This window comes from Balaenoptera ricei, chromosome 16 (assembly GCF_028023285.1).
Source record: "Balaenoptera ricei isolate mBalRic1 chromosome 16, mBalRic1.hap2, whole genome shotgun sequence".
Taxonomy (NCBI): Eukaryota; Metazoa; Chordata; class Mammalia; order Artiodactyla; family Balaenopteridae; genus Balaenoptera; species Balaenoptera ricei.
In genome coordinates this window covers 10,788,299-10,812,451 of record NC_082654.1, presented here as the reverse complement: position 1 = coordinate 10,812,451, position 24,153 = coordinate 10,788,299, and the positions used below count along the sequence as shown (strand labels likewise).

At 43.1% G+C, this 24,153-nt stretch overlaps 1 long non-coding RNA gene across 1 annotated transcript; it reads left to right on the top strand.

Moving 5' to 3' along the window:
* Positions 1-3,884: 3,884 nt before the first annotated feature.
* LOC132350241 (uncharacterized) lies at positions 3,885-16,768 on the top strand. Its single transcript, XR_009497881.1, has 3 exons — positions 3,885-4,045; positions 14,099-14,178; positions 16,687-16,768. It is a non-coding gene; the product is annotated as an uncharacterized LOC132350241 (long non-coding RNA).
* Positions 16,769-24,153: the final 7,385 nt, after the last annotated feature.

The window sequence follows — 24,153 nt, the reverse complement described above, 5'->3', positions numbered from 1 at the left end:
ACTGCCAAATTATGGGGAGATTATATTTTTAATCAATCACTTGCCTAAATTCGTGAAAGCTAATATTTGGTATTATTAGCTTATGTCTGAATAATAATGGTATTATTATCCAGACATAATACCATTTAGAAACCCTTCTTTCTTCACAATTCATCTAGTAATTTTTATGATTTTTCTTCCTATGCTATGGCAAAACAAATGTATTAAAAAAAAGATGCACTTTAAATATAAAGATTCAGATAGGCCAAAAGATGAAGGATGGACAAAGACATATCATGCAAAGCATGAGCACAGAAAAGCTGGTGTGGCTATATTAAGACCAGTCAAAATAAATTTCAAGGCAAGGACCATGAGCAGAGATAAAGAGGAGCATTTCATAGTGATAAGAGGGTCAACTCATCAGGACGCATGATATATACCGAAATATCTAGATATCTAGGTATCTAGAAAATCTTCCAATACCTGGAAATTAAACAACATACCTCTATACGGTGTATAGGTAAAGAAGAAATCATAAGCAATAAGAAAATATTTGCACTGAAAGCTGATAATAAAAACACGACATATCAAAAATTCAACGATTCCAGTAAAGCACTGACTTAAAAGAAATGTATAGTTTTAAATCTCAGATGATTGATTTAAAATCTTCTTTTTGAACATAAGTTTCCACGTTATGGGACTAGAAAAATGTGAGTGAATTAAACTCAAATACATAGAAAGGAGGACAGAAATAAAGATGAGAGCAGCAATTGAAGAAATAGAAAATAGATCAATAAGAGAGAATATTAACAAGGACAATAGTCAATTCTTTGAAGAAATTGGTAACATTGATTATCCCTTAGCAACACTGATTTTCTCAGTTGGGGGTTGATTGGAGAATTTGAGCCAATATGAGCCGTACAGAATGCGGGATGTAGGAATTTGACCTTATGTAACTGGAGGAGCTGGTTAAACAGTCCATGTGAAGTAATGCTTCAGTGACTGAAGCCTACAGGGGCCTCGGTCAGGAATGAAAAGGGGACATTAAGTGGGAGAAACCAGGACAAGCAAGGAGGACCAGCTGGAATGCAGGAGCGCAAACTAGAACCTGCATTCATCTTCACCATTGCTAAGCATCCACCTTCAATGTCTCAAGTGACCGACCCACTGGTGCACTTGGGCCGGGATTTGAAGAAGCTGAAGGAGGAGATCCAGCAGGATCTGGAGGACCTTCAGGCTTGTCTGCTGTCCCCACCCATCAGGTGAGCCTACAGAGAAGCAATAACGAGCAGGAGCTGAACAGTGCCTGCCCGCCCATGAGCTGGGTGCCGCTTCCTTCTGCCTTCCAAATCTCATGTTAATTTCTCCTGGGTCCAACCGTGACCCGGAAAAAAAGCAGAGAAGGAAATCCTGGGAAACGTAGTTTTGCTTGGGCAGTTTGACACAGTCCATACCCTCAGTGACTGAGAAAACAAAGAGAGAAAATACAAATTACCAATATCAAGATTGAAAGAGGGGACATCACTACAGAATTTATAGACACTTAAAAAAACAAGCTCAGCCTATTTGTTGCTCACCCTCGATGTTTCCTAATTGTGTGTGCTCCCTGGAGAAAGGTTTACATTAAAAAAAGAAAAAGACATCAAATTATCTATCCTACTCACTTCCTTGCTGAGTAAAATATTTCAATGTATTAAAGCAAAAACAGATACAACAGATCAATTAGAGCATCAGGATTTACTTTGCAAAAGAATTCTTCAGGTGGCAGAACTTGGACATGTTTCGTGGAAGATCATTATTTCATTGACAAGCTCAAGGGCAAGAACAATGAAAGTTAAAATCATTAGCCACCGCACATTAAAGATCGGTGAGAAAGAGGATAACATTTCTGAAATGAAAATTGATATGCCCCTAATACTTTCAAGAAGAATTGCATACAACCTTAAGACCCGTTTATTGCCCCAAATGGGCATCTCTGTATGCACTCCAGCTCCTTTGTTTCCTTATAGTATTGGTTCTTTGCCGTTCCTAGTCAGGAATGTATGACTCGACATTTTTCACTATGCAGAGCTTTCTGTGAACAGTGATCATGAGAAAGGGGCCCATGAATTAGGTTTCTGCTTTCTCTGCCTTTCCAGAGAGAAGAGAGGCTGCAGAGAATGGCTTTCCCAGAAATATAGCAGAGATTATAATATTATAATATACCATTATAATATTATTTCTTGTACAACTTAGCACATGCTGGAAGGTCATAATGAGAAGGGTAAACAAAGGCTTGGTCAATGAGCTACCACTCAAAACTCAATGACCTACCCATTTGCCTGTATCTCTACAGCCAGAGAAGAAGTGTATCTGATCAACTAATTCACACTGGGAAATAGAGATGCCTTCTCAGAGTCTTTACCTTTTTCAAAAGATAACTGGCAAAATCAACCACAGTACGAATTTGTGATGAGGAGATTTCAGGCACTGGGGAGGCTGGGTTGAGAGAGATTTGGGGGCTGTGGGGAGAGTTTTCAGACTCTGTTTGAATCCTTACTGTCTCCTTCCAGATTTCCTTCACTGTTTAGTGAGTCTATCGAGTGTCAACTATCTCATAGGTGGGTGGGTTAAGGCCTGTCCTGAGTGGAAGCTTGATATCCTTAGCACCCTGACTGACTGTGTTTTAATCATTTCCAACAAAACCATTGTTTCTGACCTCAGATAGACTTGAGATGCTAGTTAGTAGCGTGACTGTGTCGGCTGCCACATTTCACGTCTTTGGGCAGAACTTAAGATGTGGCCTTGTTCAAACAGAAAGTGCCCAAAACCTCTCCAGAGGAAAGAGCTTCCCTGTAGCCACTGAGTTGTAAAGTCATCACCCGGAGAAGAATATTTAACACGGATCAGAAGACGCCTGAGAGGACCTTGAAGGAGGGGAGAGTTAAATGAGAAAGGAGGTTGTGCAAACACTCTACCGAAGATGCAGCCAGCGTGATTTGATGAGCCTTCTCTTCCTCCTAGAGTTAATTACAACTTTAAAGCCTGGCAGCTGGATTTTATATTGCAACTTTCCTCAATTAAATCGACATTTTTTTGGTCTTACTTCACGTCATCCCACTAATTGGTTTCAGCATCTACTTGTGCCAATTGCCGCCACGATCGCGTTTTAAAAAATAAAAAGGCTGTTCTCCTAAAAGAAAATTAAAAATGTAAATGTATCTTATCTCATATTTTGTCTTCATTTTCTCAGGAGATAGGAGCCAGAAGAGAGGGGGAAATAATTAGTCAGCAAAATCCAGCAATTCTCACGCTGGAATTAAACGTTAGCAGTGTGATGGAGAGCATGATCAAGCTGGGACACTTCCAGGGCCCTGGGCTCCTTCTTATTCAGCCAGTGCCTGTTGAGCACCTACCATGTGCTAGACCCTGTTCTAGACACTTCGGAATCTAAGCAAGTTCAGCAGAGTGTCCATGAGAGCAGCCCCCAACTTCCACTTCCCAAAGATGGAAGAACCATCATTCACACTCAAGACTCTGTACTTCTGGCAACGTTTTCACAGACACTTGAAATCATGGCAACATCAAGTGAACGGGTGTTTGCTGCTGTGCTTTTTCAGTAAATGCTGGTGCAGCTACTGTACTACCTACTGACGTTAGAAAGGCCTGTAAGCCCACTGTGCGCAAAGGAGTGCAGCCAAAGGCTCTTAAGAAAGGGATTTGAAATGGCCGAGACCGCTGGTTTTCGACCGGGATTGCAGGAGCCCTAGAGGCTCAAGGGGATGCCTCCAGGCCACTAGGGGGAGCTGTGCAGCAGGAGGTGGACAGACTGCAAAGCTCCAGTTCCCACCCCTCCCTCAGCCAGAGGGCGTCCCTTTCGTTTGTCTTACAGGTCAGTCTCCTCTGGGAGGTTTGATGTATGGAGACGGGTCCGTATCTTTGAAAGTAATTGAAAACCACTAGCCTACACCCTGCTCCAGCACTCAAGAGCCTTGCTGATGAAGTATTCTCTTTGGAACCAAAAGAGTTTGAAATAGTAAACGTTTTGATGAATGACAAAGTAAGACCTAGATTGTGGTCGACACAGGTATGTTGGTTTCTTTTGTTCCGGGTCTGGTGGCCCTTCTCAGCTGCGGAGGGTTGTGCAGAGGGAAAGCTTTCCAGCAATAGGAGAAGGGCATTCTCTCCTTGCCTGTGGTTCTTCACACCCCTGCCCCCTCACCCCGCCCCCCCACCCGAGCATCTCATGCCAGGAAGCCGGGCCAGCATAACCTACCCCGAGACGCTTCCGGACACTCAAGTCCACATTTCCATGCAGGTCTGCATAGTGTAAGCTAAGCTTAACTTACTTAAAAATAGACGCTATGGTTGGATAACGCACTGTTTTTATTGCTGCCATAAACCAGGATTCAGTGAATGGAGCACTTAACCATTATTCTTCTTGCTCGTTCTTTTTCTCAACCCATGAAACAGTCAAGGATACTTTCAGGGAAAAGTTAATAACAATATGCATCTAATGGGTACTGCAAAATGTTTGCTTTATGGTGATGGATAAAGCCATTTTGGAGCAGTTCCTGCGTAGCCAGGATTCCTGGGTGTCTGTCAGGGTAGAGTCTAGAGGTGAAGCCACCCAACCCTCCAACAGAAGCATGGGCCTATACAGAAATTAGAAACAAAGCTGCCCTTTATTGAATATCTAGCCTAAGTCAGGACTTCTGTAAATGGCATCTCTCATTCTCAAAACAACCTTTTATGTTAGGTGGTCTCATTTTACAGGTAGGAAACTGAGGCTCAGTGAAGTTATAGCCAAGCCACTGAGCTTTCAAATCAAGATCCGCCTGACCTAACCTCTCCCCATTTCCCATGCTACAACTCAGTTTGCACACCTCCAGTGACAGGGAGCTCACTGCCTTACCCGCAACACAGCCCTGTGCTGGACGGCACTGACAAATAAGAAGCACTTTGCGTTGAAATGAATTGCTTTATTCTCCCTTTCCTATTTATGCCTCTTTACCCAGAGCCTTACCTCCTTTTTTCCCAATCATAAATGATTGTTGTGTTTCCAATTATAAAGGAAAATTGGTAGAGTGATCAAATTTGCAGAGTAATCAGATTGATGTGAGTCAAACACATTTATTTATTATGCAACCAAAGATGCCATCCCTGGCTTGTTTTCTCCATCCTTAGTCCTAAGATCTCTGACAGGAACATCACTAGAAGAAAACATGGTCTATAGCTAAGATGGATGAAACTGCAATTTGTATTGATTTTGGTAAGACAACCAGTTAATTACATCTTTAATTACCTGGTCCCAGGGGTTATGTTTGTATTAACTAGATTTTTGTTTTTCTCTCTTTTGGGACACTTTCTCAACTGATTTCTCTTGATTATACAAGGATCAATAGATAAATGTGCTTCTAACTAACTTTCATTGCCTATATCGTTGACAGCAGTGGTTCTCAACCAAGGATGACTTTGTCCCAGCGAATATTTGGCAATGCCTAGAGACATTTTTGGTTGTCACAACTGGGGAGGGGGGGAGGGTACACTGTTAGCGTCTAGTGGGTAGAGACCAGGGATGCTGCTATATCCTACAGTGCTGAGGAAAGCCTTCCCCTCCCGCCACAGAGAAGGATTTCCCTCCATGTCAGTAGTGCTGAGGTTGAGAAACCCCAATCTACAACAATACCAAAAGAATACAAATAGTAAAGGGGAAAAAAGGGTTACTGATTTCACAGTAGAGAAAATAATTTAGAATTATGACTTAACGTTGGTGCCCACCATAATATCAAGAATCAGTTGGAATGAATAATAATGCGTCATGACTTAGTTAAAGACCACAACTTGAAACAGAGTTATCAATACCCAATGGAAACATTCCTAGCCCTCCTCCTTCAATTTTAGAAATTGTTGAACAAAAACCAGTCATACCATGTTTCTGGGAGGCAGATAGCTTAATCCTCAGATGTCTTGAAGACAAGTGGAACAACAAATTCAAGGATAAGATGGAGTCTTGGAATTCACAGGACAACAATGGAAGGAGACTTGACTTTTAAACCTGAAGACAAGTGAAGGAGCCACCCACCACCAATGAGCTTTGGCAGGTCATTTAAGCCTCAGGCTTCTTCCCCAAACTTAAAATGAAAATAATGGAAGAATATCTGAGGTGAGACATTAAAGTGATTATATCAAATAAAACAGGCCAGCCCCCTGTTAAGTATAAAATGCTATCTGTGGAAAGTTTTACAAGGAGATCTATTATTATAAGTGAAAATAGGCACTTTCAAACAGCCCAAAGAAATTGGCCAATAATGTTTAAATTCTTAATAACAAGCCCTGAAATAGTTATGCCCCAGTCAGTTCAATCCAAGATTTAGTCATTTTTTCCAAGTCAAACACAATTATGTGAATTAAGTGCTTTTAATAATATCCTGAAATTAGGTTACAGCATTGCACCTGGAGCTTTCTCTATTACCAACAGAATAGCATTGCTTTGAGAAGCAGAAATGGCTGAATGAGTTCTGAAATGAGACTAGAAAGAATGAAAATAAATATGAGGGAAAAAGAAAAATGTATGAAACAGTCTTTCAATTAAGTAAAACCAAACAGAAGAAACAAATCATATAGGTCAGAATCTGGGGTAGAGAGTACTCTTCATTTATGGTCTGACATTAAACAACTTTTTCATGTTTCAAAAGGACAGCAACATGCCTTTACTAGATTGAAGCCTGTATCGAATAATTAGAGTAGACATAGAAGGACAATTAAAAAAAAAAAAAAAGATAAGCACAATGTCCTAAAGAATACGTTTGATAAATAATTTGATTTATTTTTCTGATTTACATGGAAACAAGATCACCTAGAACTGCATCCCTCTGTAAAACTATGTTAAAAACATATATATATACATATATATGTATATATATATATGTTTTAGGAGCAAAGGACCTCTTTGCATTTGTAAGGAGATGTACTTGAAGAGTTGAATACAGTGCTGGTCCAAGACTGATTTTCTATATTGAGTAAAATGAAATTCAGGGGGAAATTACACCAAAGTAATCTCAAAAGCACAAATCTGATTTACTCACTTCCTGCATCACAACAAATGCAAAAGCACAGCTTCCCCCCAAAGCAAAAGTCCACCCCCTGCCCCATTCTGGCCTAACCCTGCTCCCCACCTGCTTTCTGATGGTCTATAGCTGCTCTTATACAAAACTCTTTCACTGAACTGAGCTTGCTGTGGTTCTGTGCTTTCCTCTCTCTTGACGGCTGCCCTTGCATCTTTCCTCTAGATGCCCAGCAAGGCCAGTTGCTTTAAGCATCCCTGAAACACCACTTGAAGCCACTGGCTGAACCCCAGGCTGGACAACAGCCACTGCTCCAGCCCCCAGCCCACCTGAGTCCCCTCTCAGAAATGGACTTGCTCAAACTGAACACAGGTCCTGGGCCGCCCACGTGCTGCCATGCGGTGTCTTCCACCAAAACTAAACAGATAACGTTTTGCCATGTATGTTTGGCCTCCAGACTCTCTCAGAAATAAAACATTGCAAACACAGCTAAATCCCAACTACACCTCTCATTTCCCCCCCCCCCCACATTATTCCTTAAAGGTGTCCACCATTCTAAAGCTGATATGAATTATTGCCATTAATGTATTTTACCATCCATGCGATAGCATATACGCTACTAGACTGCATATTTTTAAACATTTAGACAAATAGTATAACACTGTTCCTTTAGTTTGCTGTTTGCTTTTTTTCATTCAACATCATGTCTTAGAAATGTACTCACTTTGATTCCATGTAGATCTAGCTCAAACTTCCATTTAACTAACAGACCTCAGATTATTTATCAGTTCCTATACTGTTGGGTGGTTTCCACTTATATCCTATGAAATAACAGAGCTGCAGTGACCAAAGTGTGCATATCAGTTGTGTGCAAATGTGAGTTTCTCTGGAGGAGAACGTACTAGAGGTGCCATATTGCTCTCTGGAGTGGTCACTTCACCGATCAGCACACCCACCACCTTTGGGACAGAGCACCCATTTCTATACATCTTTGACAACACTTGGTTTGAACGGGCTTATTAATTGTCCTAAACTGATGCACGTCATGGTATCTCATTGCTGTTTCATGTTTAAATTTGATTATTTATGTGAGAGGGTGAGAATATTTTCATATATTTATTGACCATGAAGGTTTTCTCCTCTGGGAAAACTTGCCTTTTCATTTTATTTTCCCTGTCTTTCTACTGGGTTTGCTTTTTAAATGTTTTATTTATTTATTTTTTAATAAACGTATTTATTTATTTATTGTTTATATATTTATTTATTTTTGGCTGCGTTGGGTCTTTGTTGCTGTGCGTGGGCTTTCTCTAGTTGCGGCGAGCGGGGGCTACTCTTCGTTGTAGTGCGCGGGCTTCTCATTGCCGTGGTTTCTCTTGTTGCGGAGCACGGGCTCTAGGTGCTTGGGCTCCAGTAGTTGTGGCTTGCGGGCTCAGTAGTTGTGGCTCACGGGCTCTAGAGCGCAGGCTCAGCAGTTGTGGTGCACAGGCTTAGTTGCTCCGCAGCATGTGGGATCTTCCTGGACCAGGGATTGAACCCAGGTCCCCTGCATTGGCAGGTGGATTCTTAACCACTGCACCACCAGGGAAATCCCTGGGTTTGTCTTTTTTAAATAAGAATTCCTTACATATTCTAATAACTGACATTTTGTCAATTACTTGGATTACAAAATCTGTTCTTATCTTTACATGCTTTTTCCTGCTTCTTGTCATGAAAGTTTATTGTCTTAATTAAACGGCTTGAGGAAACTTTTTATTTGTGACTCATGCAGTTTTTCTGTCATTAAAAAAATCTGTCCCTTCTCCACTGTCATAATGATATTTGCTTGTGTTTTCTCCCAAAAGTTTTATAGTTTTGTTTTTGACATGTGTGTCTTTTACACAACGGAAATTAATTTTTAATATGGTAGGAAATGACCTAATGTTATCTTTTTCCAAAATAAAGAGATCTCATTATCCCAGGATCACTATGTGTGGCTGTTAGCATAACCAGTGCCTTCTCGGGCCGTCGCAGTTTCTCCTCTTTCTGCTGACCCTACCCAGGACTTTATGGTGCGTTACACCACTTCTCTGTCATCAAGGGCTTTGTAGTTAATAGATATTGTTTAATAATCATTAGGACCAGGTGGCCTTTATGCTCTGTTGGTCCCCAAACAATGATGAAAACCTTTGCTGATGTATTCCTGGCACCCATGAGACTAGTTACCATTTATAAATCTTGACTTAGGAATGCACTTCATGATTCCAAGCACCTACCCCCATACCCTAGGATAACAGTAAAATTGTCCCAGTAGCCGCTCGGCAGTGCAGAGTGCAGGTGTTAATGCTTCCAGACAGCTGACCGCCCTATCCCGCCCTGTAATTTACCCTCTAATGAGGGTAATGAACTGATGCATTGATTATATGGCGCCACCTGTCTCATTTTTCAGTCTCAAGATGCCTTCTCAGTTCGGTGGGCACTTTTGGTTCCCTCCAGTCTCCAACACACTAGTTGTTTGAACTACTCTTTCCCTACTGATTTTAAAGCCACCTGTCATGTACCAGCTCAAACACATATATGTGGCTCTGTTTCCAGGCTGCCTGACACGGTTCTTTGGACTCCCTGTCCAATGCTGAACCCATTTATTTACAGTGCCTGCTTCACTAGCAGATAGGTTATATTCCCCCAGCTTTCTCCATTTCCACACACATGGCCACATTCTTCAAATTTGTCTTAGCATTTTGTCAAATTCTGTGAAAAACAATGTCAAGACTTGTATTAGATAGGCAATGAAATAATAAAGGTAATATGTCTTCTTTATAATATCAAATCTTCCCACCTACAAACTGGTATTTAGATCTTCTACATCTTCCAATAAAGTTTTTTTGTTTACCTTTTTTCTTTTATCTGCAAAGGCCTGTTACAAATATGAAGTTTAGGTTTCTTTTAAAATTGCACGTTCTATGTAATAGTTTCTGGGATATAGGGATGATATTGATTTTTTATATTACACTTCTGTCCAGCAACTATATAGAACTGTCTTATTTGTTCTTGTAGCTTCTCTGTAGATCCACTTAAAATTTTTGTGTCAACAGAAATTTTGTCTGCAAATAATGGCAATTTTGTTTCTGCCTTTGTAATTCTCATACATTTTGTTTCTTTTTCTTATTTTATTATACTGACTTAAAACTAATGCAAAGTTGAATAGAAGCAGTGGTTGAAGCAGTGCAGGTTTTATTGAATTCAAAAGGAATATGTATAGTGTTCTACTCTTTAGGTATGATATCTCCATATATTTTAGGCAAACTCTTTATCAAGTAATGATGTTCCCTCCTATTCCTAAATTTCTATTTTTTTCTTTACAAATGGATGTTAAATTTTGATTTTTTTTTTTTTTTTTTTTTTTTTTTTACGTTTGAGAAGCAAGGCAGTCACATATGTAGAGAACGGACTCTGGAGTCAATATCTGGAATATAATAAACATTGGGTGACACGTTCCTTTCACGGGCACATGGTTCTCAATCTTGGAGCCAGCATCTCTTTGCACTCTCTTTTTTTTTAATTTAGAGACATATTTTGGTTATTTTTTATTTTATTTTATATTTTGGCCGAGCTGCACAGCTTGTGGAATATTAGTTGCCCAACCAGGGATCAAACCCCGGGCCCACGGCAGTGAAAGCGCTGAGTCTTAACCACTGGACTGCCAGGGAATTCCCTCTTTGTACTCTTAAAAAGATTGAAGACCGAAAAGAGCTTTTGTTTTTGTGGGTTATGTATCAATACTTATCATGTTAGAAATTAAAACTGAGAGGTTTTTAAAATATTGATTGATTCATTTTAAAATGATAAGCCCAAACAACAAAATTAAGCCCAATCCATATTAAGTAACATAATTTTTTATTTAAAACAACATATTCTCCAAAACAGAACCAAGGGGAATAGGTGTATATACTATACCTATTAAATTTACTCCAGTCTATTTACAAGTATTATTACAGCTCTGCACGATTACATATAGCATCTCCCAGCCTTTGTGCTATTGTAGTCATACATTTTATTTCTACCTATGTTATAATCTACATAATATCTTGTGATTATTTTTGCTGTAAACAGTTCATTTTATTTAAAGAAAAATTGAAAATAACACCCACAAAAAAGTCTTTTAAACTGACTCACATGCACACAACCCTGGGATCTGATGGCAAGCTTTGATTTCCAAAGCAGTGTTTTCAGCTGCATGTGTATTAGTTGTGACAGCTGCATCATGCAAGAACCTGCACAAAAACAACGTGCTAAATGGTGAAAGGCTTAGGAGGGCTTCTCTTGCTGGACCATATGCACTCTTCATGTCTTAGTTATTCTGATTTAGAGGAAGCAAAGAAGAAAGCCTTACTCTGCAGTGTTTTCTTAATTTTCTTCCAGTTGCTTCCTTGACCTACCCTTCGAAATGTAGGTAAACAGGGGAAAGAGTTGCCCTGCTCCAACAGTGGGTCACAGCCACCACTTCCACAATGGCCACGGGACCCCTAGCTCCTCGTGACTTATTGCTATTATCCAAATTCTCTCCCTGCCCCGTGTCCTGCACCCCAAGCCTGGCCTAACCTAAAAGGAGTTTGATGAGAGGAGAGATGAGATGGTCAAAAGAATCACAGAGGCGCCCTGCCACCACCCTCCCCAACATGTCCTTCCCTGGGACCGGGGGCTCTTCCAAATAGCCTGCCTTTCCCGGAGCCCTCTCCTCAATCATCAGAAAAATCAGTGGATCAGAGAGTCTCGGAGGGAAACACTATGCTTTGTCTGCATCTTTTCTTCTTTCTCCTCTCTTCCCTTCCTTCCTTCTTTCCTTTATCTCTCTCATGAACATACACTGAGTACCACGGAAGACGGAATAGTGGTCCCCCGACGTGTCCATGTCCTAATACCTGGAACTGTGACTTGGTTACCTTCCATGGCAAAAGTGATTAAGGGGGAGCACAGCAAGAGTCAGAGTCAGAGAAGGAAGCGATGTGACGACAAAGCAGAGAGAGATTTGAAGATGCTGCCCTGCAGGCTTTGAAGACAGAGAAAGGGGCCAGGAGCCACAGGATGTGAGGGACACAGCTCTAGAAACTGGACGAAGCGAGGAACCGATTCTCCCCTAGAGCCTCCGGAGGGAGTGCAGCCTTGTCAATACCTTTCAGTTCAATGACACGAGCCTGAACTTCTGACTTCCCAGAACTTCAAGAGAATAAATTCGTGTTGTTTTAGACCACTAAGTTTGTGGTCATTTGTTACAGCAGCAATAGGAAATTAATTCAAGCACCCAGCGGTGTATCTGGTAAAAATCAAAGCTCAGAAGGAGGGCCTGGGCTCGGATGGACCGGTGGTGCAGCCACTGGTACAAGGGGTGGTCAAAGCCACAGGAGTGGACAGAGTGGATGACAGGGAGGGAGGGAGCTCCACACACCGCACCCCGATGCCCCGAACAGGGCTGAACCCTAGACAGCACCGTGGGGAGTAGGCATTGGATGCAAAAGAAAGACATGACTTGCAGTTAGAGAAGAGAGAGTGGGGTGCTGCTACTTTTCAGAAGTCAAGAAGAAGTGTCATGAAAATGGTTTTCCATCTTTTATCCTGGGCCTTAAGTTTTCCTTTTCTTGGCTGTTAATGGGTAGGTCTTTAACTGCAAAATGTCCAAATCCATGGAGACAGAAAGTAAGTTAATGGCTGCCAGGGACTGGGGAGGGTAGCGCAGAGTGACTGCTAATGGGCATGGAGTTTCCTTTTTGGGTGATTAAAATGTACTGGAATTAGTGGGAGTAGTTGCACAGAACCCAAGAGGAACCTGATGCCTCCACGTTGTAGGTGTTCCTTCTCACACGGAGACTCTTGGCCGTCCCTGCTCCTGGCTTTTCTCAGGGTTCCCTCTGTGACCCTCTCCCGCATGGAGGAGAGACAAGTGAAGGGTAGGCAGGGTGAGGTGTGTCACCTGGAGAACTCCTAGCATGGGGGAGGTGTTTCTTCCAGGCGAGGTGACAGATTGCCATGGGACACCAGCCAGATCCTTTGGGTTGACTTCCAACAGCAGGTGGTGTTTGCTAATCAGAAAGGAAAGCGTGCTGCAGTGATTCCAAAACTGAAGAACAGATGGCACATGGTGAACCCCTCTAAAACCCAGGACCCACGGAAATTGTCCAACCAGACACCCCTTCCAACATGTGGAGCGGCACGTGGAGTCCCCAGAACTCTGAGGATCGGTTCAGAGATGACTCTGCTTCTGGCTGGTTCTCTAAGGCACAAGGTTCCTCAGTGTTTCCATCTGTAAAATAGGTTCTGGGTTGCCATGGAGCAATTCTGAAGATGTTTTAATTAAAACCAGGGAGATAACGACTTCCAGGACTGGGTCATTAATAATATGGACAGTGGCATAAATTTCATAAATTTCTGGTAATGGAGGGAAACCCTATTCTGGGCAAAATATTTGGAATCCCTAAAAATTTTGCTCTATACCTAATAGTTGCTCAATAATAGTATTATTGATAGACTATAAACAAGAAAATATGTTTCTCTAATTAACTGTGCCTCACTTGAGCTGTGACTTATTTCTGGTCTTATGAAAAGAGAATGATTATTTAACAAGAGCAGTTGCTGATTTATCAAAATCATACCTTTTTCTGAAATTATTTGCCTGCCCAGGACACCTTTATAAGTCCATAGTAGTGGCTTTCACAAAAGGGAGTTTATTTTGATTTCTCTATCAGCTGGATCAGTAATCAGAAAAATTATTTTGAGGGGATTATTTCAAGATCATGTCAAATAACACGGGGATCCTTCGGGAGGCATTTGCATAAGTTTCCTAAAACACAACTTGTAAACAGCAGCAACAGCTGACCACAGTGGGGACAGGGGACCCCTTCTCTTACCACCCAGCTTCCCCCCTCCTAAAATGGGTTTCCTTCTCAACATTTAATTCTCCCTGTCCTCACTGTAATCAGTCCTGGATGGAGACTTGCAAAACACACGTGTTCTAAGCATGATTAGAACCTTCTAAGAGGTGACCTTCATCATCTTCAATTTATGGGAGACTTAAAGAGTTGTTTGTTCCCTCTCTTCTGCAGTGGTAGCAACAAGAAAACATGGCAGAGATTAGAATCACTGGATGCTGGGCTTCCTCTGCATGATGGCTCACTCTCAACAGGTGAGGCAGGGGGCTCAGGTGTGACGCCCCACAGGCCCTCCTCTCTGCACCCCAGCATCTCAGACAGACACCTCACCTACGCAGACTCTTCCTTTCCAAGAGTAATCTCTCCACCATACTCCAGTGTCCAACCCCTCCTCCCTCCTCTCACATTTGGCCCTTAGCCCAACCCTCTCCGCATCTCTCCTTCACATTTCATCAACACTTAGTGACTCTCTGCTACGTGTCAACAGTTAAAGAAGTGACAGTCACCCAAGGAATCTAGGAATACCCAAATTTATCTGCCAGTAGCCAGTCTTTTTTTGAGGTTCCCAAGAAATAGATACGGCGGGCTAATGACCAAGTATTGGACACTTTTTGTTACTTCTTCGGGATTGTCTTCAAATAAGGTGACCAGCTGTTCTGGTTTGCCTGGGACTGAGGAAGTTTCCAGGACATGGAACTTTAAAACCAGGACAACCTCAGGAAAAACTGCGGCAAATTGCTCACTGTTATGGATTCAATGTGTCTCCCCCAAAATTCATATATCAAAGCTTTAACTCCTGGTACCTCAGAATGTGACCTTTTTTGGAAATCGGGTCATTGCAGTTGTAATTAATTAGTAATTAGATGAGGTGATCTTTGAGTAGGTTGGGCCCCCTAGTCCAATATGGCTAGTGTCCTTATAAAAAGGGGATATTGGGAGACAGGAATGCACGCAGGGAGAGCGCCATGTGAAGTTGAAAGTCAAGACTGGGTGATTCAGCAGATGCCAAGAAAGCCAAAGCTAGCTAGCTACCCACCAGAAGCTGGGAGAGAGCCCTGGAGCAGATTCTCCATCCCAGCCCTCAGAAGAAACCAACCCTGCCAACAGCTCGGTCTTTGACAAAAGTCGGCTCATTTTGCAGACACGGTGGATGGTTGCAGACAAAGGGAAGTGGTAAGGCAGACTTTGAGGAGTCAGGATGGTGAAGACACAGACAGGGAGCAAGGTCACTTAGAGCTTCTTTAGGGGCTGGAGCTTTTGAGGATTGACTGGGCAGTAGGAACCCGAGGCCTGTTCCCATGTGGCACACTGGGACTGGGGCTGTGGGCGGGGCTTAGGCAGGACTTCCCACGGGAATGAGTCAGGAGCGAGCCTCCCGGTCCCAGCAAAGATCTCCTGACAAGGAAGCTCTGGAGCCACCTGCCCTTAAGGGCACCTCGATGCATTCCTTAAACAGGGAATGTGACCCAAAGGCCAGAGGAGCCTTCGATGAATGTTCTGGACTCTGCCATACCTTCCAAGCCTGGGTACAATCCAGAGGAGGGGAAGGAGGACCCCTGTTCCATGAGCAAGGCTGAATTTCCTGCCAGTCAGGTTGGTGGGAGCGCAGAGCCAATTAAAGTTGATTTAGGAGAATAAGAGCACTGTGACATTTCTTATGTGCACAGATGTAGGGTAACAATCAAATCCACTGCGTTCAGTGATTGAAACAAGATGTATCAATACTTTCAACTCTTGTACTCTTAAGGTCCAACAGGCCGATGTCCCCAGGCCCATTCTTCTCCCAGCTACCTTGCCTCAGCTGACCTCACAGGTCCTATGGAGAGAGACACTTCTTCCCATAAACCCCAAACAGAAGTGAGTTTAGGGGATTCCTGCAGTGCTACAGCTGTGCTCTGAATCACAGGGAGAGTGTAGCCTGGGGAGGTGGGGATGGGAGATGAAAAAAAGACGGAGAAGCCCCAAAGAATGGGAGACAAGAAGAAGAAAGCTGATTTGTAAAGCCGCCCTCCAGAGCTCTCCAGGGCCTCTCTAGTACTCCAGGAGGCCACCTCAACTCCATGGCTTGCCTTTCTGCCTACTATTTCTGGCTTCCACTCACAGGCCAGGGTGCCTATCAGGCTGGATTATAGCCCATAGCTCACTGCACTGTCACATTTGCCATCTGCAAACAGAAGGGAGTGTATTTCAGCTGGGGACAGGGAGAACTCAGGATCCATGACAAGGAAAAATGGAATGCAGCAGAGGAGAAAACTCCAATGCGAGCTCTCTGGGGAGCTGGGGGCATCCATCTTCCTCTTCTGGTTGTCAGTGGCAACTCTCTGCCTACAGCTTCCACCATCTCTCTAAAGGAGAAAGAAACACGGCACACTTATTTCCCTCTTTTAATTGCAGAATTAAAAGGATGTGTGATAAAGCCCTACATGAACCTCACAACCTAATATTTTACCTTATCAGCATCACGTCCTCCAGATTGGGTCGGGGGAGCTCATTTCTTTTCACAAGACCTCACCCCTGATTGTAGCCTATTTAACTTTCACGACTATTCTCTAGCCACCAGCCCGTTTCTCCATAATTAGTCTTAACACAGCCAGACACTTTATGCCTCAAAATATCTACTGTTATCTTCCCAAAACCCACGAGCTTTAACCAGGGGATTTGATCTTGAGTTCAAAAGAGAAATCAAGAACAAAACAATTCTAAGATAAGAACTAAACTAATGACAGTGTTTTATTGCTTGCTACTTGTGTTCGTTTCCCCAGAGACGGAGCACGGTGGAGGGGAGCCCCACGCTGGAGCACGGTGCCCAAAGCACTGGTGAGTCATGGCCAACAGCAAGATGGGTCACAGGCAATTACTGCGACACATTAAAGCTTGTGACTAAATCTTTTTTCTAATAAAACAGAATGCAGCCAAGGTTATCCTTACAAGGAAATAACTTTCACTCACATTCTGATATGCCCTCCTGAGTGGAAGAAAAAAGGGTCAAGTGCAGACAGCACATCCCGAACCCTTCGACCACCTCGGCTCTTCCTTGGCTCAGGACACACCTTTACTGATGCCTGTTAACAATGACGGTAGTTAGATATGGTTGTAGTAAAAAAAAATTTTCAGGTTTTTCTGGAAGTCTAGATATACCCCTGGGGGTGTATTTATGTGACGCCATCCGTCTCCTGTCTTATGACAGAGTCATTGGGCGTGGACTCGCTTTGCTCCCCAGAGGCGCCAGCCTCTCTGTGTCTCACTTTACACTTCTTAAAAGTGACCATATCACATGGCCTCCCTCACAGGGTGCTTGCCAAGATGAAATGAACTGTAGAAGATCCTCGATTGCCAAAGTTCAAGTGATGGGCTTTCAAAACCGGCTGCAGAGCAAAAGCTTTTCAGCTGTGTCTGAAAACCAACAGATGGTGCTAGATGTCACTTGTGTGGATGACGGAGGGACCCAGAACAGCCTCTGGGAATCTGAAGTGTCCGGGAGTTCTTGGAAAAAAATGCACCTTTAAGTTGGGAGGGTTTGAAGTCACTGCCAAGACACACGAGGCAGCATTTCATCTTTACTGCTGCACTGGCCTCTGCCACGAGCATGTTTTAACAGTGAACTCAATAGTAGGGGGCCATTTGTCCAGGTATATGCCCGGTGTCGTGAAGTAATTGTAAATAGCGTCTCCTTTCAGAGTCAGTGTCCTAATTTGCAGGATAACATATCTGGTCACCCTACCGAGTAGGACCCTTGAGAAGCCATTCATTTCAGAGTCAGTATCTGATGGCTGCTTCCAAAGCTGTACTTTGCATCCTTGACAAATGACACACTGCATCAAGAGGGGCAAGATAGGATGATTTTTCTATTTTGACTTAGAATCCAAGTGCTAGTTTATGTAGTACAGGAGTTCTCAACCTCAGCACTGTTGACATTTGAGGCTGGCTAAAAATTCTTTGCTGTGGGCGCTGTCTCGCGAGCTGTAAAGTGTTTAGGGGCATCCCTGGCCTCTTCCTGCTAGATGCCAGTAGCACCCTCTGCCCCTGCCCTGTTTGTGACAGCCAAAAATATCTCCAGACATTGTCAAATGTCATTTGGGAGGTAAAATCATCCCTGTTGGAAAACCATGGACGTGAAACTTCTGACAGTAGGATTTAGTGTGCAAATCTGAGTAGCTTCAGCCTCAGACAGTCATGGTTCCTGAAATAGCACTTGACTTCAGAGGATGAGAAACACTTACGTTTAAGGTTTGGAAGAATATACTGGTGGTCATGAGCTCCAGATTTAGAATCAGACAGATTTGGATTTGACGTGGCTCTACCACTTACTACATAGCCTTGTACAAGTTACTCAACCTTTCTGAGCCTCAGTTTTCTCATCTGTAAAATAGATTTAGGGACTTCCCTGATGGTCCAGTGGCTAAGACTCCGTGTTCCCAAGGCAGGGGGCCCAGGTTCAATCCCTGGTCAGGGGACAAGATCCCACGTGCCGCAACGAAGATCCCGCGGGACACAACTAAGACCCAGCGCAGCCAAATAAATAAATAAATATTTTTAAAAAAATAGATTTAAAAAAATTTTCTATCTCCCAAGGTAGTTAGGAGGATTAAAAGAGACATGACATATAAAGTATTTTAAGTGTTTCAGGAACACAATAAGCACCCAATAATATTGTAACCACGATGATGGTTGCTATTAGCTGTTATTGTTATTAGACATTGGGCAGACTCACATGACGGTTGAATGGGCTGCTATGTTCTGAAAGGTACTATGGGCAAGGCAAGTTTCTTAGGAACAGGCCCTTTAAAAGAAAAATAATTATACATTAAATAATTGGACCTGTCATATCGTTCTACTGGAAACCTGCTTCCCAGGTGTCTGATTTGGTAAACAAGTGGGTACGTGTTTATTGTACTAAAGGATTCTTGAGACCCATGGTGTATGAGTCTCAATATCACCTGGTTTCTATGGCACAACCCCACCTCTCCCAAAACCTAACCTAAGCTCCAACTGAGGAGGTAGTCACCGAGCCCCTGAGCCCAGGACTAAACTGTCAACGCTTTGTCACACACAGTGGCCCATGCTTCAGGTGACAGTCCTTTTGTGTCAAAGTCTACGCCAGACTGTGCTATGCCAAGAGGGCATGAGTCATTTGTGGTCCTAGGATAGTCCCTGAAACTCAGCTTATAGTAATGACCAATCCTGCACTTTGCCTCTATCCCTGGCTGTGCTCATAAATCTTTACTTAACCCTCTCTGAACATCGACATCTCCACCTGTAAAATAAAGACAAATAATACCTACTTCTCAGGTGACTATGAATATTAAATAAGCTCATTAGAATGTTCGGCATGGCACCGGGACATAGTAAAGGCCTTACGCGTACTTGTTGTCTGACCGCCTCTCAGATGTTCATGGGTATGAAACGAAGCAATGCTGGCACAGTGCCCGCCGTGGCCCAATAGCTCATGGGTCCCCTTCCGCCCCTTCCCTCACCCCTTGGTCCTTGGTCCTTTAACACCCTCGGTGAGGAATTTGCTGGGGAACCCAAGGTGCCTGGACTGAGCTTCCTCGTCCTCTCCCCGGTGAGTGCAAGGGAGCAAAGAGAAAGGGGGGCGCAGAGTGAGATTCACCACGGCCTCAGCCTGAGCACCCAGAAGGCCACTCTGTGAGGGAGACCTCAGAGGCAGAAGACTCTCTCTCCACCGACCGAAAATCCCACCTCACTCCGATATAAAGCAGGACGGAGAATGTATTATCTTAACGGCAGGGCCAACTTAGCCAATAGGAATGGTAGGCTGGTGTCCAGGGCCCACGGAACTTTTAAGGACCTATGAGCAAGTTTTAATTTCTCTTAAAATCAGAATTAAAAAAAAATACAATCCAGCTAAAATTACATTTTTCTTATACCAACACAGTCATGAATATGATTTTATATATATATAAATATATAATATATAAATAAATTAGATAGATAGATAGATGAAAGAAGTGGCCCATGAAGGCAAAAATTCTTTAGGCTCACTAAAGTTGTAATGTGTCCCTGCCTCACAGCTAAGTGTTCAGTAGGTCTTAGGAAGACCTCAATGTTTAGCTTGAAGGCTGGATGTTAATTTGGGATTTGTGGGGCTCCAAAATCACCTTCCTGATCTCCCCCTCAACTTGTCATAAAGTAAATTTTGTGCAAGTGGAGTTTAAGTGAAAAAGAAATCAAACAGGAGCCAAGTTCCAAATTGACACAAGTGATGCAGAGTCAGCAGCACAACCGAAAGCAGCACCAGGGAGGCAGCCTGGGGACCCTGCTCCAGCAGTGATCTGCAGTAATGGTGGGAAAGGCTTTGAATCTGGGGTTTCAATGACAATCTTATCCAGAACGCAAGGGGCGGCAGGTTCCTACCCACCATCAGAGTCACGTGCTACAACCACCCCATCACCTTACACCTCCTACTGTCACTTTCACAGTTGATTCTCTAATTCCTAATTTGTTTATGTATGTTTAGATACAACAGAGAAGGCACCCCTGATGTGAATTATCCTCAGTGTATGTCCTCAACAATCCTCATGAGGGCCAACGCTCTCCCAGGGCAGGGATGGGAGTCAGGGAGAGGAAGACCTGAAGCCTGAGTGAGCAATGCTTCTACCCGAAACCTGTGGGGACTGGAGCACTGGTTTGTGGTTGCAAATGGCTACTAGGAGCGGGGGATGGGGAGTGACTGCTAATGAGTTTCTTTTGGGATTGATGAAACTTTCTGGAGTTAGATAGTAGTGATGGTTGCACAATCTTGCAAATATTAAAGGAAAGAAAAGAAAAGAAAAGAAAAAGGAAAACAGCTGAATTAAAAAAAAAAAAGTAAAAGTGGGGCAAGTCCAGTGCAGACTTTGGGAACAGCTGGATGTATGGCCTCCACAATATCCTCAGGCCCCGTCTCTTTCCATCTGCAGCTCTGCTCTGCTTTGGGTGGCTCCGCTCTCAGACTGACCGCTGTCTCCACTCAGGGGCTCCTGCAGCTCTAGGCTTACATCCTCCCGTCTCTGAGTGGAGCCCAGAGAGGAGTTCTCTTAACATTGCAGAAATTGTTGTTTTCAGCTTGATTGTGCCCATTGCCTTGTCCCTGAATCAGTCATCGTGGAGGTGGAATTTGCTGATTGGCTTAAGCCTGAGTCACATACCCACCCATCTCAGTCGCTGGGGGTGGGTTGGGGATGGGACAGAGGGAGTTGACAACCTCAAGCAAACCACAGGCAGTGAGAGTGGGGGATGGGTGGGTGGCTCCCAAAGGGTAAATGGAGTGTTGTTACCAAAAGCAGGAATGGAGATTAACTAGGCAAAAACAACGGAGATGGAGTAAGTAGCTGGGTGACCTTGAATTAGTCTCTATGCCTTAGTTTCCCCACCTGTAAAACAAGAATAATAGTACTACCTGCCTCCCCAGGTAGTGATAAGGATTACATGAGTTAAATGACATATACCACTTAGATAGAACATAGCAAGCACAATGCAGTGTTAACTAACATTATTTTTATCTGTAATATCATCTGTTCGTAAATTTCTATAATGAGCTCCAGTTATTTACTTCCTCACCAGAGTGGCTCTTTCTTTAGTTGTCAGCAATTTTTGAATGCTCTTTAGCAAGAGTCCGTCAGCTCTTGATTTTTGGTATAAAATGACTAGAAAGCAGTTTGCCAATTTGTACGTAAGACTGAAGTAATCATAACAGCCCCGGTAATTGCTGTAAGATTACTAGGATGGTGCGATAATCCTGGCCAGCCTTTCTCCTAAGTCTAAATTCCAGGCATTCTTGGTTTTAAAGGGTTCCTACAACGAGAATCCAGAACCACACAGAAGGGAATGTTCTAGATCAGGAATCTGCGTGCCTTGACAATGAGAATGCATAGTCTGACTATTCTTGCAGTTCCTTGGAGATTCACCGTATCTCCAAGAGAAAAGCAGCCTTTTGTGATTTTCATTGCTACCAGAGCCTTTCTTTCCCCCACTGGCTGCTCAAGCCAGAGAAAAATGGCAGGACTCTGGGTCTATACATGTCACACTGCATTAGTGCTTATTTCTAGAGACAAATGGCTCCATTAAACACTGGGAAAGCCTTCTTATACCTGGACAACCAGCTGAAAATATTTAAATTGAATTTCACTCTCATAGCAGAAATCCATCTTTATAATACAGTCCCCAAAACTACTTCAAATGATTTTGTGTGAATAGTTTCTGAGATGTGATAAGAAATGACTGCTTTGAGGGAGGGGGGCAATGGATGATTATTTCATTAGCTTTGTTAGCCTTGGCACACCATGACATTATGAAAGTAATTAGCAGCCCTGTGGACTACTCAGGGTACAAATAAATATTTTAATATAATTTGGAAGGTACTGCAATAGGGTCCAGCCTGGAAAATACACTGCTTTCATTATGATGTGCTTATGGTTGAAAGTCAAATATCTGAAAATCAAAAATTAGTCCTACTCATTTTAGAGAGAAAATACAGTATATGATAACTTTCCAAACAAGGATTTATACGGGTGCTGCTGACCTCAAGGCCCAGGCAACATGGGGGACTTGGTTAGAGCCCTCTCAGGCAGATTCTGGGGGCTGGGGCTGAAGGTGGCTTCCAGCTACCTGGGCAACAAAGGGGGAAGCACAAGTATTTATCCTGCGTCTAGACCTACTGTATTACCTAGTAGGCCAGGGAGGATAGGGGGCAAGTAATTCCTAATCTGTAAATATCCCCCAGAGATTCATTAAGAATCCTTCACAAGGGTGGCAGAAAGAAGTATATTTTCACCATATCAGGGCTGAGCAGATTCTCAGCCAGCTGCCGACATCCCCACCCCTCCTACACAGGGTGGGTCCATGGAGAGGGTCTTTAACCAGCTGCCTGCCAGCAAGCTCCAACCCTTATTTACTGGGAGAACTTAGGCAAGTTATCTTGTTACACTGAGCCTCAGTTTTCTCATCTGTAAAATCCGTATGCTTACTCGGGATGTGCTGTGAGGATTAAATGAAATGAGGAACGTGAAACACTGAGCACAGCGTCTGCCCCGTGAGTGTTGTCCCCCACCCCTTTCCTCTTTTCTAACATAGAGGAAGGAAGGGATTCTCAATTCCTCTTTAAAAAGCAATAACAAACTATCATAGGCTACACATTCCTGTTTGTTGTGAGTTTATAAGAAGCTGAGAAGTACAATTCTTTTCAAGAGAATGACACTCAGTTTTTCTGACCTCAAATTTTCTGTGTGACCTTTGATTGAGCCCCCTGGTCAGTCTGATTCCTGGTTACCTGGACCAGTTGGTCCCCATAGTGACTCCCAGCCCTGTCGTTTGCTGCCTTGATTCTCCCATATAGCTGAGGCTCTGCAGAGTGAACCTCTCAGGGACTGCTTGCAAGAACCTCTTTTTTTTCCAGAAGCATCTCCGCCATGCACACAACTATATGGGGGTCCTTTACGTTATTACAGAGCCTGGCTTCCTCTGGCCAGAGGGCGTTCTTCCAGGCACCCAGCCTGAACAGGTGAATCAAAATTCATCTCCATGAGTTGTTCCGGAATTGGGAAAGAGCTACGGGAAGCAGTGAAATCTAGCTCAAAGCTGCTGACAGCCACGTTGCCAGCAGTTTGGTGGAAAACAGGCTGCAATGAGAGAGAAAAGAGCCAACACAGAGAGAGAAGCAGAGAGCTAAGGTGTAGAGAGGGTCCAGACTCTAGTCAGTATTTGACTTTCTAATTTTAATTCCTCCAGATGCCTGCTGCACCCCTCTCCTTCCTGCAGTTTAGATGTTTCCTTCCTTAGTTTCCACGAGCCAAATTATTCTCTTTTTGCCAAAGCTAGTTTGAGTTGGATTTCTGTCCCTTGCAACCAAAATTCCTGACTTGGAGCACCATTTTTATTTGATGCAAATGTTCCTCATGTTTATTTGGGATGTCATGGTTGGTTGTTTGTTTCTGTGGGGTCTTTTTACATTTTATTTTATTATGGTGAGGACATTTAACATAATATCTAACTCTTAACAAATGTCTAAGTATACAATAGTGTTATTAACTACAGGTACATGTTTGTACAACAGATCTCTAGAACTCTTTCATCTTTCATAACTGAAACTTTATGCCCAATGATTGACAACTCTACAGTTTTCCCAACTCCTGGTCCCTGGCAATCACTATTTCATTCTTTGATGCTATGAATTTGACTATTTTTAGATACCTCATATAAGTGGAATGATGCAGTATTTGTCCTTCTGTGAA